We start from the raw sequence: 13,674 nt of genomic DNA on the forward strand, positions 1-13,674 counted from the left end.
ATAATAATAATTTGCATGGTTTGATGTGAGCTAATCGATTGTTAGATTCACAGAAGATAATTCTGCACAGAGCTGCAGTTCCAGGTTTTCAAATAGAGATGGCGACAAAGAGGCAAAACTTACGGACTGCAGCTTTAATTATTGCAGGTTTGCGTCATATTCTGAGTTTGCATTTGAATGTTTAAATTGATTTTGAGGAATACTGAATCTGTTTTTGTGCAGGTGAGAGGAGTAAATGCATGTTCGTATTTAGTCTATAGCTACTACACAATGCCTCTGCACTTACTCCCGATTTCTCTCAACATGGCAACACGAGAGCTGTCAGTCAAGACATGGGAAACAAAGTAACGAGTGTGACTTATATGAAAAGTAACTCATATTTCCTTCTAAATTAAAAAGTAATGAGTTACTTTACTAGTTACTTGAAAAATGTAATTCACATTCCTAATATTTATTTTGTATTTAAATTAATATATTAAAGATGGCATATTACTGGTCATTTTACCCCACAGGTCCACTTTTTTTCTTTGCTCCAATAAGTCATCATTTAATTTTTCATGATAATTTTCCACCCGTTCTGACTTCAAAAAATTAAACAGTCTACTTGCATGCTGCCATGTCTGTCAAATGGGCTTCGAGCAATTTCTGTCCCAACCATTGTGGAAATAAAGCAATGAGCCATTTTTGCATCTTATTTTCAATTATATGAACTGGATTTGAAGTTTTGAATTCTGCATTGATAGTTTAATGAATTCTGTTCTTTTTTATTAATTTTTTAAATCAAGGAAAATTTAAACTGCTCAGCAGTTGTAAACTCAACTGGGACAGATGCTGGGTCTCTGCCGCTGATTCAATGATGCGGTGACGGAGTGTGACGAGCTCTAGTAATGTGCAGAACGTCTTCAGCATGAACAACTGTCTGTCTTTGCCTTGTTTCCTCTCCTGTTCCTCTGCAGATCTCACAACAGACAGTCCCAGCTCTCTGACCAGGTTCTCGATGAACCCATCTGAGAACAACTGAAACAATACAGAACACTGACTGTATCAGGCATCTATTAAAGATTATTTGCATCTCTGCTTTATCATACTGTGAAGTGACAATGCATTTAACCCAAAATTGTCTGTCTGATTTTGTACTGAATTTTATTTCATTAATGCTTTAACGTGAATAAAGTGCTTTTCAAAAGAGAGAAGATGCTTTTCTTTTTATTTGTCCCCTAAACATCACAACAACTTTGACAGCTTATTTGGATCAAAAAAGACATACATCTTTCTGTGTCTGAGAACTGTAGGTTGCTCCAGGTGCAGCAAGAGTGTGCCAATGTCGCAGGGCCGTTTCCAGGAGCTTTTGCTCCAGTTTGCTCTGGTGTTTTCGCTCTGTGCAGTTCACACAGTTCAGCACAGGCCCGTTCAGGGCCCTCGTACAGCCGAGACGCCAAACACAGTGAGGGGTGAATCTCTAAGAAATACACACTCTTCAAAGCAGGCCTGCAATTAAAGAACAACAAGACATCCTCAAACATGTATTCCACCTTTTTAATGTTTTTGGTCAAAATTTGAATGATTACGAATATTTTAGGTTACTGAAAGAAGTCTCTTATGCTCACAAAGGCTATAGTTACACTATTTCATAAAACATACAGTAAAAACAGTAATATTGTCAAATATTATTACAATCTAAAATATCAGTTTTTTTATTAGAATGCATTTTAAAATGTAATTTATTGCTGTGATGCAAAGCTGAATTTCCAGCATCATAACTCCAGTCTTCAAACACTTAGTAAGAAAAATACACAGAGTGAATTTAAATTTGATTTTATGTTGAAGATAAGGTTGATATTTTTCCTTACCGGCTTCCACCGACTGAAACCAGATGTTTAGGGATGTAGTTTGGAGGCAGGCCGTATTCACTTGAACCACCACTCTGTCCCTCCCTCCATATTCTCTTCAGATATTGCCGCTGGTCATCAATCTAACATTCAGAAAACATCAGAGAATAAAATAATATGAAAGCTCAGGTGGATTAAACTAGAGTAAAGAGCAAATGCTCGGTTACCTGACTGTTTAGCACTACTTTGATGAGCTGTTGGTGGCTTTGGAGGCAGCCGATCGAGTCCCTGTAAGCTTGAACAAAATATCCAGCGGTTAAATCCATCTGTGGCCTTCTGTGCATGACGTCTGTGATGACCTGAGCCAACCCGAGCTGTTCCTCTGGATCGGTGACATGCTGATACGTCTCCAAATGGCAATTCAAGAGCTGCAAACACAAGACAGCAGATTATCATTGATGTACACTACTTTTCAAACATTTGGGGTAAATTTTTACTTTTTATTACATTTCATAATATTACAATGTTTCAAATAATTGCTGTTCCTTTGCACTTTCAACAAATAATCCTGAAAAAATGTATCTCGGTTGCAATATTGATTATAATCAGAAATGTTTCCTGAGCATCAAATCAACAAATTAAAATGATTTCTTAAGGACCAGGTTACACTGAAGACTGGAGTAATGATGTTAAGAAAGACGCTTTGCATCACAGGAATAAATCACATTTTAACACATATTCAAATAGAACAGTGAGCTTCTTTCAAAAACATTACCAGATTTTGAATGGTAGAGTATAGTATCATTGAATAATCAAATTTTAGTCATGTCATGTACCTGTATTTTGTGTTTCACATGTCCATATGTCTAAAAGCACAGCCAACCGATCCACATCAATTTTAGCCAAGGAGTGAAGTTCTCCTACAGATCCATCAGATGCATGTAATTCTGAGAGAACAACATGATGATGATGATTGTCAAACAGATCAAAAACTAAAGTTGTATTTACACTGTCAAGTCAAAAACATGCTAAACTACTTTTCATCCTCTAATCAATTCACAAAGGATAAAAATACGGTCCTGACATAAATGTTTTCTTGTTCAAAATCTTTTTCCCTGTGTTCTTTTAGTATTATTGATATACTATTATAGTTTTGCTTAATATTTTGAATTACATTTTATTTTTAGTTTTCACCTTTATTTTGGTTAAAGTTTTGGTACTTTTGTGTGTTTTTGTCTTTTTATACTTGTTTTTTTATGTCTATACAGTTTTATAAATTTTTATTTATTAGCTTTTGTTAAATTAGTTTTACTTATTTCAGAAAATTCAGAAAATTGCTTTCACAACTAGCTGAAAAAAAATAGTTTTGTATTGATTTTATTTTATTGAATTTTTTTTTTTTATAGTTTTACTTAACTGTAGTCACCATGACTTTATCACATGGAGATTCTTCTGATAAAGTAAAATAAGTTGTGAACACAGTTTCATGAGATTATGCAAGTTGCTGTACCTTACTTTTAACATTTTGCTTGTTGCATCTTGCATTGCAATATAAATCATCATAAAACATGCATATGTTAATGATAAATGAGCATATTTAAGGATAAAAATCTATAGACAAGAGCTTCTGCCCTGACCTCTGCTCCTCTGTATGAAATGAGACGCTGTGAGCAGTAGATGTTGCTCCAGTTCCTCCAGGTCTATCAGGGCCACATCATAGATGATGTAGAGACCTCGCTGGTCCTGCGTGTAGATGCAGCTCCCATCTGTGCTGTAATAGTCATGAAGGTTCTCCACCTCAGGAAACTCCATAAACTCTGCACAGTGAACCTAAAGCAGAGGAGAGATTTCACACTCTCTGCCTTTCACATTGCATTAGTTTGTTCCTAAAAAACTGAGTGAATTTGCAAGTAAGGAACCTTATAATCAACTGGGCTTTTGTAGATGTAGTGATGAGATCCAAGAGGTCCGGTAGAGCCATCATCTCCTCTAGCAGCGCTCATCCAGACCGTCTCCTCCACATTTCTCACCAGATCTCCTCCAGCCAGCTCCAGACACGCAGTGTCCATCACCAGAGTCCTTTCTACTGACCGCAGGTAGTTCAGCATGCTCAGACAGGTACGCTACACAAAAGAGAGGACAGGACTCAAAGTGAGTAAAACCCTGATGTGAGATAGCAGGAGAAAAAAACCCATGTAAAACAATACTCTGGTGGTATGACACTGGTATTTACACGGCACATGTTCAGATAGCATTTAAAATGTGGATTCAGCAAAAGGTAACCTATGAACTTTTTTCAACCGGCACAATGAATTTTGTAGAGTATGGTTGTCTTTGTGAATCATTTTATAGAAGCTAGAGGAAATACAATGAACTACTTATTTGTGCTCATTTTGATCCTGTTAAATTAATTACATACATTGTTGTCCAAAGGTTTGGGTTCAGTAAGATTTTTTAAATAAATCAATATTTTTATTAATCGATGCATGAAATTGATCAAAAGTGAATGTAAAGTCACTTATAATGTTACAAATAAACGCTGTAATTCTACAATTTCTATCCAATAAGGAATCCTGAAAAGGCATCCACAAGCTGTTTTCAACATAATAATAATAATATTAAATTTTTCTTGAGCAGCAAAACAGCATATTAGAATGATTTCTGAAGGATCATGTGACACTGAAGAGTGGACTACATTTTGGTGCTTCTGTTGGTGGAAAGACCAAAACCTCTGAAACCTATCACATCTTTAATGCCAGTTTTTGACTGGTTTTTACCTTGATCCTGAGGTGTCTCAGGTAGATTAAAGACACATAAGCTCCTCTGACAGTTACAGGATCCTTGGCAACATCTTCAGAATCTTCATCCTTCTCAAGAAGATTAGCACCGCTGCTTTCACCAGAACTGCTAGAAGACAGAGAGCTGTTGAAAGAAACTCTCAAACACACATTTCAGTGGTTGGAAAATTATTCAGATCTGTGTATTTAGATAAATGAAAAGTCTGTCCAGTGACCACCTAGGAAAAAGGAAAGACACCTCTTTTGGAATATGGACGGAGCTGAAAAGGTTGGCAAGAGTAGATCATTAAAAAAAAAAAAAAAATTGTTCACCCAAAAAACTTGCTGAAAATTCTCTCATGCTCAGGCCATCCAAGATGTAGATGAGTTTGTTTCTTCATCAGAACAGATTTGTAGAAATTTAGCATTTCATCACTTGCTCACCAATGGATGCTCTGCAGTGAATGGGTGCCGTCAGAATGAGAGTCCAAACAGCTGATAAAAACATCACAATAATCCACACCACTCCAGTCCACCAGTTAATGTCTTGTGAAGTGAAAGGTTGCGTGTTTGTAAGAAACAAAATGCATCACAAATACATTCTGGCCAAAATACAAGTACATAATTCATAATGTCTTTCTCCAGGGGTCCAGGTTTAAAGTTAAAATGCAGCTGTATGCAATTAAATTGATGGAGTGGTGTGGATTATTGTGATGTTTTTATCAGATGTTTGGACTCTCATTCTGGCGGCACCCATTCACTGCAGAGCATCCATTGCTGAGCAAGTGATGTAATACTACATTTCTACAAATCTGTTCTGATGAAGAAACAAACTCATCTACAAAAACGAATTTCCAGCCAATTTCAATTTTTCCTTTAATAATATTCTGGTCTGTTGAATACATCAGGAAGGAAAATATTTTGAATAATTCATATAGTATAAAAACATAAACATTAACAAGTCACTAACAAATATTATACCTAAAATACATAAAATTCTTGTGATATGAATCTAAATACAAATTAATCAAATTCCATGACGTTTTTAAATATGTAAATGTACATGAACTAATGTTAAACATTGCATAGGCTAATGCAGTTAATAATGCTGGTTAATGACATTAATGAAAGTTATAATTATCAGATGTCTCACCTATATGGTTTTGAGGATATTTGGTGTAAAATCTCATTGTCCTCAATCTCAGTCTTCAGAGCCTGAATCCGAGCAGACAGTTCTTCCTCCAGCTGCTCCACTTCCACTGACGAACCGAATCTGTATTTATGTGACATCTTCAATTCATAACCCCAGATTCAGCTCAGAAACAGCTGTGAAACTGGCTTTATTAGTTGTTTGTAGAGCAGTCTACTCGCAGCGCGTTCAAAAGATAGAACTAAATATACGGAAAAACAAAATAACTTTAAAAGTGTCTCTGCTGTAATCTTTTGCTACAATGTAGCAGTGTTTGCTCAGTTGCTATAGAGACGAAAGACGCGCGCAGACGCGCTTTAAAAATATGGCGGTAAATCACAGCTTCAGATCCAAACACAAGCGAGTTTACTTTAATAGTCTCAATACGTTACATATCATAAACTTTAATATATAATTAAGGGCTCAAAATTAGAATTGTCAAAAGAATCAAATGTGGTGTTATTTAATACTTATGTTTGAACTGGTTCTTAATGATCACAGAAATTCCAGTGGCATTCCTTTAGACACTTATTTTTAGCACAAAAAATATATTATCGCAGTAAAATTTAGTAGTGTAAATATCGCACTGTTATATCTATAAAGCAAACTAATTGAAGGCAAATGAAGGGATTTTAACCTGCAGAGGGCGATGAAAACTCAGTCAAGTGACTCGATTGTATTGTGCTGACAAGCAGAGAACAGACCTGTCTCAAAGGTAAACCTTTTTCTTCTTTATATTTCAGAAAGAGCTATTATACTAATCTTATCAAATGCAAGATTTCAAACAGCTTAGGTAGTCAAGACTTTGTGTGAGATGGAAATCAAATAGATTTTTGTAAAGAATACTTAGCTGGTTGTCATTTTAAACACATACAACTTTCCAATCGGGCGATTTTCAATGTAAGAGTCCATAAATCAGATCCATCTTCTCTGGATTTAAATAGCTCAACATTCCAAGTTGACTTGGATACAGAAGCACCGATTGGTTCCTGGCAAAAGCAGCCGATAGCCAATCAGAGATCCTCACCAATGAGTGCACAAGGACACATTTTACAGCTATTGTCACTAGGGGGTTGTTGTCCTCCCTACAGAGAGCAGTAAAACATTATGAATGATTTTCTTAACACAATCAATCACCACTGATTGTACAGCGCTTATGAATGAGCGCGTGATTGCTACGTGTGCATGAATACACATTCATTTTGGAAAAATATCAGCAATCAAACACCACGACAACAGAGGCTCAGTCTGAATGAACATTTCATATATTTTCATAAGACACGTCTCCTTGGTAACCACAGACAATCTGGACGCCCTTCTTAGGGCGAAAAACTGAGATGGTCCTCACTGCAGAACACAAGATCCAGGGGGTGTGGATGGATCTAGATCCAACTCCTCCCACCTTACATAGACCTAAACCTACCCGTCTCCACCCCCTGTCCCCTAAACCCACTCATCTCCACCCCTAAACCTACCCGTCTCCACCCCCTGATCCCTAAACCCACTCATCTCCACCCCTAAACCTACCAATCTCCACCCCCTGATCCCTAAACCCACCCATCTCCACCCCTAAACCTACCCGTCTCCACCCCCTGACCCCTAAACCCACTCATCTCCACCCCTAAACCTACCCGTCTCCACCCCCTGATCCCTAAACCCACTCATCTCCACCTCTAAACCTACCAATCTCCACCCCCTGATCCCTAAACCCACCCATCTCCACCCCCTGGATCTTTGTTCTGCAGCGAGGGGCCACTGGAAAAACTAGGAAAAGAAAAGACCTGGCAGGCAAAGGTTTGAACCTTCTTGGAAGCACTAGGCTGAAACTGTCCAGACACTGACAATCTCTTTGGTCCATCACAGACTTGGTCAGTTTGGGAAAGTGGTTAGAAGCCATGTGACAAAACCAAAAGAGAAAATGATGGTCTGATGAGACTGAGGTGTGTTTGGGTTACATCAAATGATTTCAGTCGCATCATTTTCACCATCAAGAACAGTAATGGCAACATCATGCTCCAAGGTTATTTTTAAAGTGTCAAAACTGAAGCATAACAGGAAGAAAATGAGGTGAGAAATTTGAATGTTGAACATGAGCTTCTGAAAACCAAAGATAACTTTATGGCCTGTTAAACGTTTAAAAAGGCCTGTTAAACGTGTTACTCTTTTAAGCCACACAACCTGGAGGATTTATAGTTCTGTTTTTAAAAGTGTATTTTAGATGAAAGCTGTATGGCCTGGAGAGTAAACAGGGTTTTCATTAAATTAAGTCTATGTGCATTCATGAACCACATTAAACTGCCACTTAAATCAAATAAATGAGGATGTTTGCCAACTGACTCTTAGACCTCATTGCATGTTGTTTGCAATTATGCAAATAATGGTTTAAAAGCATTAGATTTTCCGATCAGGTGAACAGTTTGAATGGACGGGGATTAAAGGAATAGTTCACCAAAAAAAAAAAAAAAAAAAAAAACCTGACAGTGTACTCACCCTCAGGTCATCCAAGATGTAGATGAGTTTAAGAACAGATTTGTAGAAATTTAGCATTCCATCACTTGATCACCAATGGATCTTCTGCAGTGAATGGGTGCCATCAGAATGAGAGTCCAAACAGCTGATAAAAACATTACAATTATAAACAACTAATCCACACCACTCCAGTCCATCAATTAACATCTTATGAAGCAAAAAGATGCAAGTTTATAAAAAACGCTCCATTCAGCCATTTTTAGCCAAAATACGAGTCCATATTCCATAACATCGCTCCCTCCAGTGCAAAGGTTTTCTCATGTGAGAAACATGCACAAATCAAGCAACAATTACAAAAGGAAACCAATAGTTATAAACAATTACGTAGTTAGATTCTTACATGCATCTTTGCTTCACTAGATGTTAATTGTTGGATGGGAATGGTGTGGATTACTAGTAGATTATTGTAATGTATTTAGCAGCCGTTTAGACACTCATTCTGACGGCACCCATTCGCTGCAGAGGATCCACTGGTGAGCAAGTGATGTAATGCTACATTTCTCCAAATCTGTCCCAATGAATAAACAAATTTAGTAAATTATTCCTTTAAATAACTTACTTATTTTACAACAAATTAAACTAAAGACTACAGAAACAATTTGTGTTGAACAAGCTTTATTTACATGCACCTTGCCTTGCACTACCTTGTTTACATTATCCAAAATTGAAATTGTTATGTCCTTGGACATACAGTGCATATATATATATATAATGTCACGCAGTGATGTGTGATGGTGTTCTTTTCCCTTGTGAGTGTCTCTCTCTCCTAGTCGCTTTAGGTTTCATCTGCTGATTACCTGGGAAGGTGGATTGGCTCCTTTCAGTGCGTCGCCACCTTTAAAAACGCATGTCTGCGCAAGACAGGAAGAGAGGGGCGCGGCGTTGAGTGTGTGATCTGCCGAGAGGACGCGTTGGTGTCGGCGTTCCTCCGGCTTGTTGTACGGTTGATAAAGTGTTGAAATTATTTTCTGATTAGGCTTACCGGTCAGCTGGCATAGATGACATGAACGGCAGTAAGCTGGAGACATCGGACTTCAACCCCGGCCAAAAGTAGTAACGGAGCACTCTCTCGTAGGTTTTCCTAATGCCCAAATGACTCGACAGAACATGGTCATGAGCAAATTTAAATATTTGTGCACGGTACGCTGAAGGAATGACAAAAAGTGTCATTCTTTTTCCACCTATGCATAAGCACTTCGTTATCCCAATAAAATTTAACCCCATACTCGGGAAGACTATCCTTGTCAATAGCAGCTGCAACATGCAATCAGGGAAGGATCAGATTTTTGCAATATGGCCAACTGTTTTCTTCCTACCTAAAGGGACTTATGATTTTTGTGAACACTTTCACCTGCAGGTAACATTAGCTCAGGCTGAACGAAAATTTTAGCTTCCACTTTCACCATCAGATACTAAAAACGAATCTGACAAGTCAACAACATCTTGGAGGTTACGAGCTTGAGCGCACGTTACCACACAGACTGGAAACGCACTAGAAGACTGTTCAGCTTTTCCTGCCAGCTCCTCCAACACCTCAGGGGTATCCACAATGATAGGCTGCGAAAAAAACTTTACCTCCAGCTAAATTATTGCCTAGTACGAGGTACACCCCCTCCACTGGAAGCTGAGGTCGCATACCCACCTGGACGCATCCTGAAACAAGTTCAGATTTTAAACACACATTATGTAAGGGAACTTTGATACAACAGAGTTCCTTTACATAATGTGTGTTTAAAATCTGAACTTGTTTCAGGATGCGTCATTGTTTCAGGGGATTGCGAGAGGTCCCGGGTTCAAATCCCGGACGAGCCCCCAATTTATGTTACGTACCAGTCTAGGGACAACCTGGTGTAACAAAAAACATCACAAAAAGAAAGCGTTGACTTCCATTTATTGTAGGAGCAACTAATTAATTTCTCTCTTCTTTTTTTTTTTTTTTTACAAGCTACTAAATCAACTTCAGAAATGAGTATAAGCCAAAACAACAAACAAATCAAACGGTTCTTTTAGGCACTCTTACCTTAACAAAAGAAATTAAGGAAAAAACATACCACTTCCCTGCCTCCCTATCTAATTAAAACCAGGAGAAAATATACTTTTCCAAAAGAAAAAGGCACCCATTTCCTACAGAAGTGGCTTTGCTCTATTTACAGGTTACCTTTTAATACCAACAGTTTTGAACATAAAAACAAAACTAAACAGAGGGGAAAACAGTTAAAATAACCTTAAGCAAATAATTTCAACACTTTATCAACTGTACAACAAGCCGGAGGAACGCCGACACCAACGCGTCCTCTCGGCAGATCACACACTCTACGCCGCGCCCCTCTCTTCCTGTCTTGCGCAGACGTGCGTTTTTAAAGGCAGCGACGCCCTGAAAGGAGCCAATCCGCCTTCCCAGGTAATCAGCAGACGAAACCTAGAGCGACTAGGAGAGAGAGACACTCACAAGGGAAAAGAACACCGTCACACATCACTGCGTGACATTATATATATGCACTGCATGTCCAAGGACGTAACAAAATACACAGGGTCAAGTCAAGCAAACATTGAGTGGATGCTAACTAACGACCAATTGTGGTGTAAAGTGGTACACACACACATTACGTTCTCAATTTGTGTTAATTCCCTTTTTAAGATTAAACTTCAAAATTATGATTTTTACAGTTCTTTTGAAAAGAACAATGATCCTAACTCAAACGAAATGAAAATATAAAAATTAAAAGCAATTAAAAGGAAGCAAATTATGATTAAACAATATAAAACCAAGTCAACAAAAGGTAAACAGCACAATCAACTTTTTATAGTCATCTGAAATTCTGTGACTAGCTGATTATAAAAAGCAGTGCTTACGAAGCTTATGAAAATTCTGGGTGTGAAGCTGACCGTAACAAAAGGTACATTCGACTGTAATGTTAAAACATCATTAGGTGTAACTACTGAAACATCTGCAAGTTGTCCCTGAATGGCACTACTATATCATCAAATGGAATAGTTGCATTATTTTTTCATCAGCTTTGAATTTGGTTGTCTGGCATGTTCAAGATCAACAGTGAAATACAGGACAACATAGGTGTTTTCTTACATAGCTTATCCGTACAGGCTGTAATACTACAATGTGGCTGCCTTTCATTTTTAAACTGTTAGGATGCTTAAAACACACTGCCATCACAACTGATACACGCTTTGTACTAGCACCAGCCATTGTGCAGATATATACACACAAATGCTAAGAACGTGACATGCCAGCCATATGAACTGACCAAATACCATTTCAGTTAGCACCAAATGCTCTTAGCTTCATTTTATCCTGCTACAAATACACAAACATCTAGTGGTCCTTAATCAGCGTTCCAAAATGTATAACTGTTAATATACCTTATCTCTAGAATGAATCCAATATTTGTGTATAGACACAAACACATATTCAGTGTACAGCGCGCACACACACACACACACACACACAGACACACACGCTACTGGCCTCATTCATGAAATTCAAGCACAACAAATGTATGGTTTACAGAGAATTTTGAAAACCCATTCTTGGTTGGGTGCATGCATGTCAATGTACAGTAAATGCACACAAACACTAAATGGCATTGAATGCAACAATTTAAGAATTGTTTACAAATGTCTAAATTGTTCATAAAACCATTGATTTACAAAATTTATACAGCAATGACTTCATGAATGAGGTGTGTGCGTGTGTACACAGAAGTACAAATATATAGCTCAATCTATTCTAAAATGGTTGATTACGGAAGTGAACAGTTTAGAGGTGATGGAGATGCTAGTGTTCAAGAATTCTGAGCAAGATAAATGCACAGGTTGTGTTAGGAAATCCATGGGAAACACTGACAAACTAGTATCATACAGCAGAACACTAAAATAGGTTATATCAGTTCATTTTTCTGTAAAAGGAGTCAAGGATACATGTTCACTGGTTTCACAAAAACACAACCTCTTCCCTTTTACAGAATCACGAGAAAAAGAAAAAAATAGTTGGAGAAAGAGATGGATTTTCCATGGCCATTTTTTTCCAGACAACAGAAACATTCTCAAGAGTTTGTTGTAAACAGGCCATTTCTGCAGTTGTCCTGAGGACAAGTTTGGCAAAAGGCAAGTTTATTTTGAGGACTAGAAATCTATTCATCTCAATCACAGTTACAAGAAACAACAACCACCTAAGGGCACCTACAGACTAGAGTTGACTTGATTTCAATGGGGCTAAAGTATCACAACGACAGAAGAAAACGCAAAGGGTTTGCCAGAGTGACAACCATAAATTGATATTTTAACTGTCTCTGCAGTGCAACCTGTTGGAAGTACCAGCTGACTAATGGAAATTCAAATTCTTGCTTTGTTTTCAAACAGACCCAACTCTTTCCACCATCTCAAATGCTTTCATAAGAAATTCTTACTGTGTAAGCACCCTCATATGCAGTGGTGGGTTTTAGGGGTTTTGTTTTCTAGATTGACCAAGAGAGGTTTAGTTGTGACCTTCTCTCTATGATCCTCTATATAGGTACCAGCTGACCAATAAGAACTCAACATTCTGAGTTGGTTTTCTTACTGACCGACTCTTTCCAAATTACTTTCATGAGAGCTTTCTCTAGTGTGTAAGCACCCTTGTACGCAGTGGTGGGTTTTGGAAATCTTTCTATTCTAGACGAACCAAGGAAAGTTTAGTTGTCCATGGCTTCATATATAGACAGCCTCCACTTTACGATCATCCACTTGTCATAGGTATCAGTTGATCAATGAGAACAAGATTCTTAAAGGGATAGTTCCCCAAAAAATGAAAATTAGTCCAAGATTTACTCACCCTCAGGGCATCCTAGGCATGTCTGACAATCCTCTTTCAGACGAACACATTCGGAGTTATATTTGACATTGTCCCGGTTACAATCTGTATAACTGCAGTGAATGGTGCCCCTCTTTCTGAATCCAAAAAAAACAAAAACAAACAAAAAAAAAAAAAAACTTACCATCCATCATAAAACTACTCCACATGGCTCTGGGGTGTTAATAATGGCCTTCTGAACAGAAACTATGCGTTAGTTTAAGAAAAATATAGATTCTTAAAACTTTATAAAACGTAATGTGCAGCTTTCGGTCTCTCAAGCAGGCGCGTTCACAAAAAGGCGGTCGAGCGGATGACGTAGGTGTAATGAAAGGCGCAACATAAGATCCAGGAAGAGAGTGATGAACGTGGATGCACAGAGGAGAAAGCAAAACAAAACACCTTTCACAAACTTATTTAAACATCCCGGGTATTGACACGAACACACCATTTTAATCAAAACAGATACAATTTACTTGCTCTCATTTCATTGTGCTGTACACA

The sequence above is a fragment of the Barbus barbus genome, assembly GCF_936440315.1.
Source record: "Barbus barbus genome assembly, chromosome: 20".
In the NCBI taxonomy this organism is placed as follows: Eukaryota; Metazoa; Chordata; class Actinopteri; order Cypriniformes; family Cyprinidae; genus Barbus; species Barbus barbus.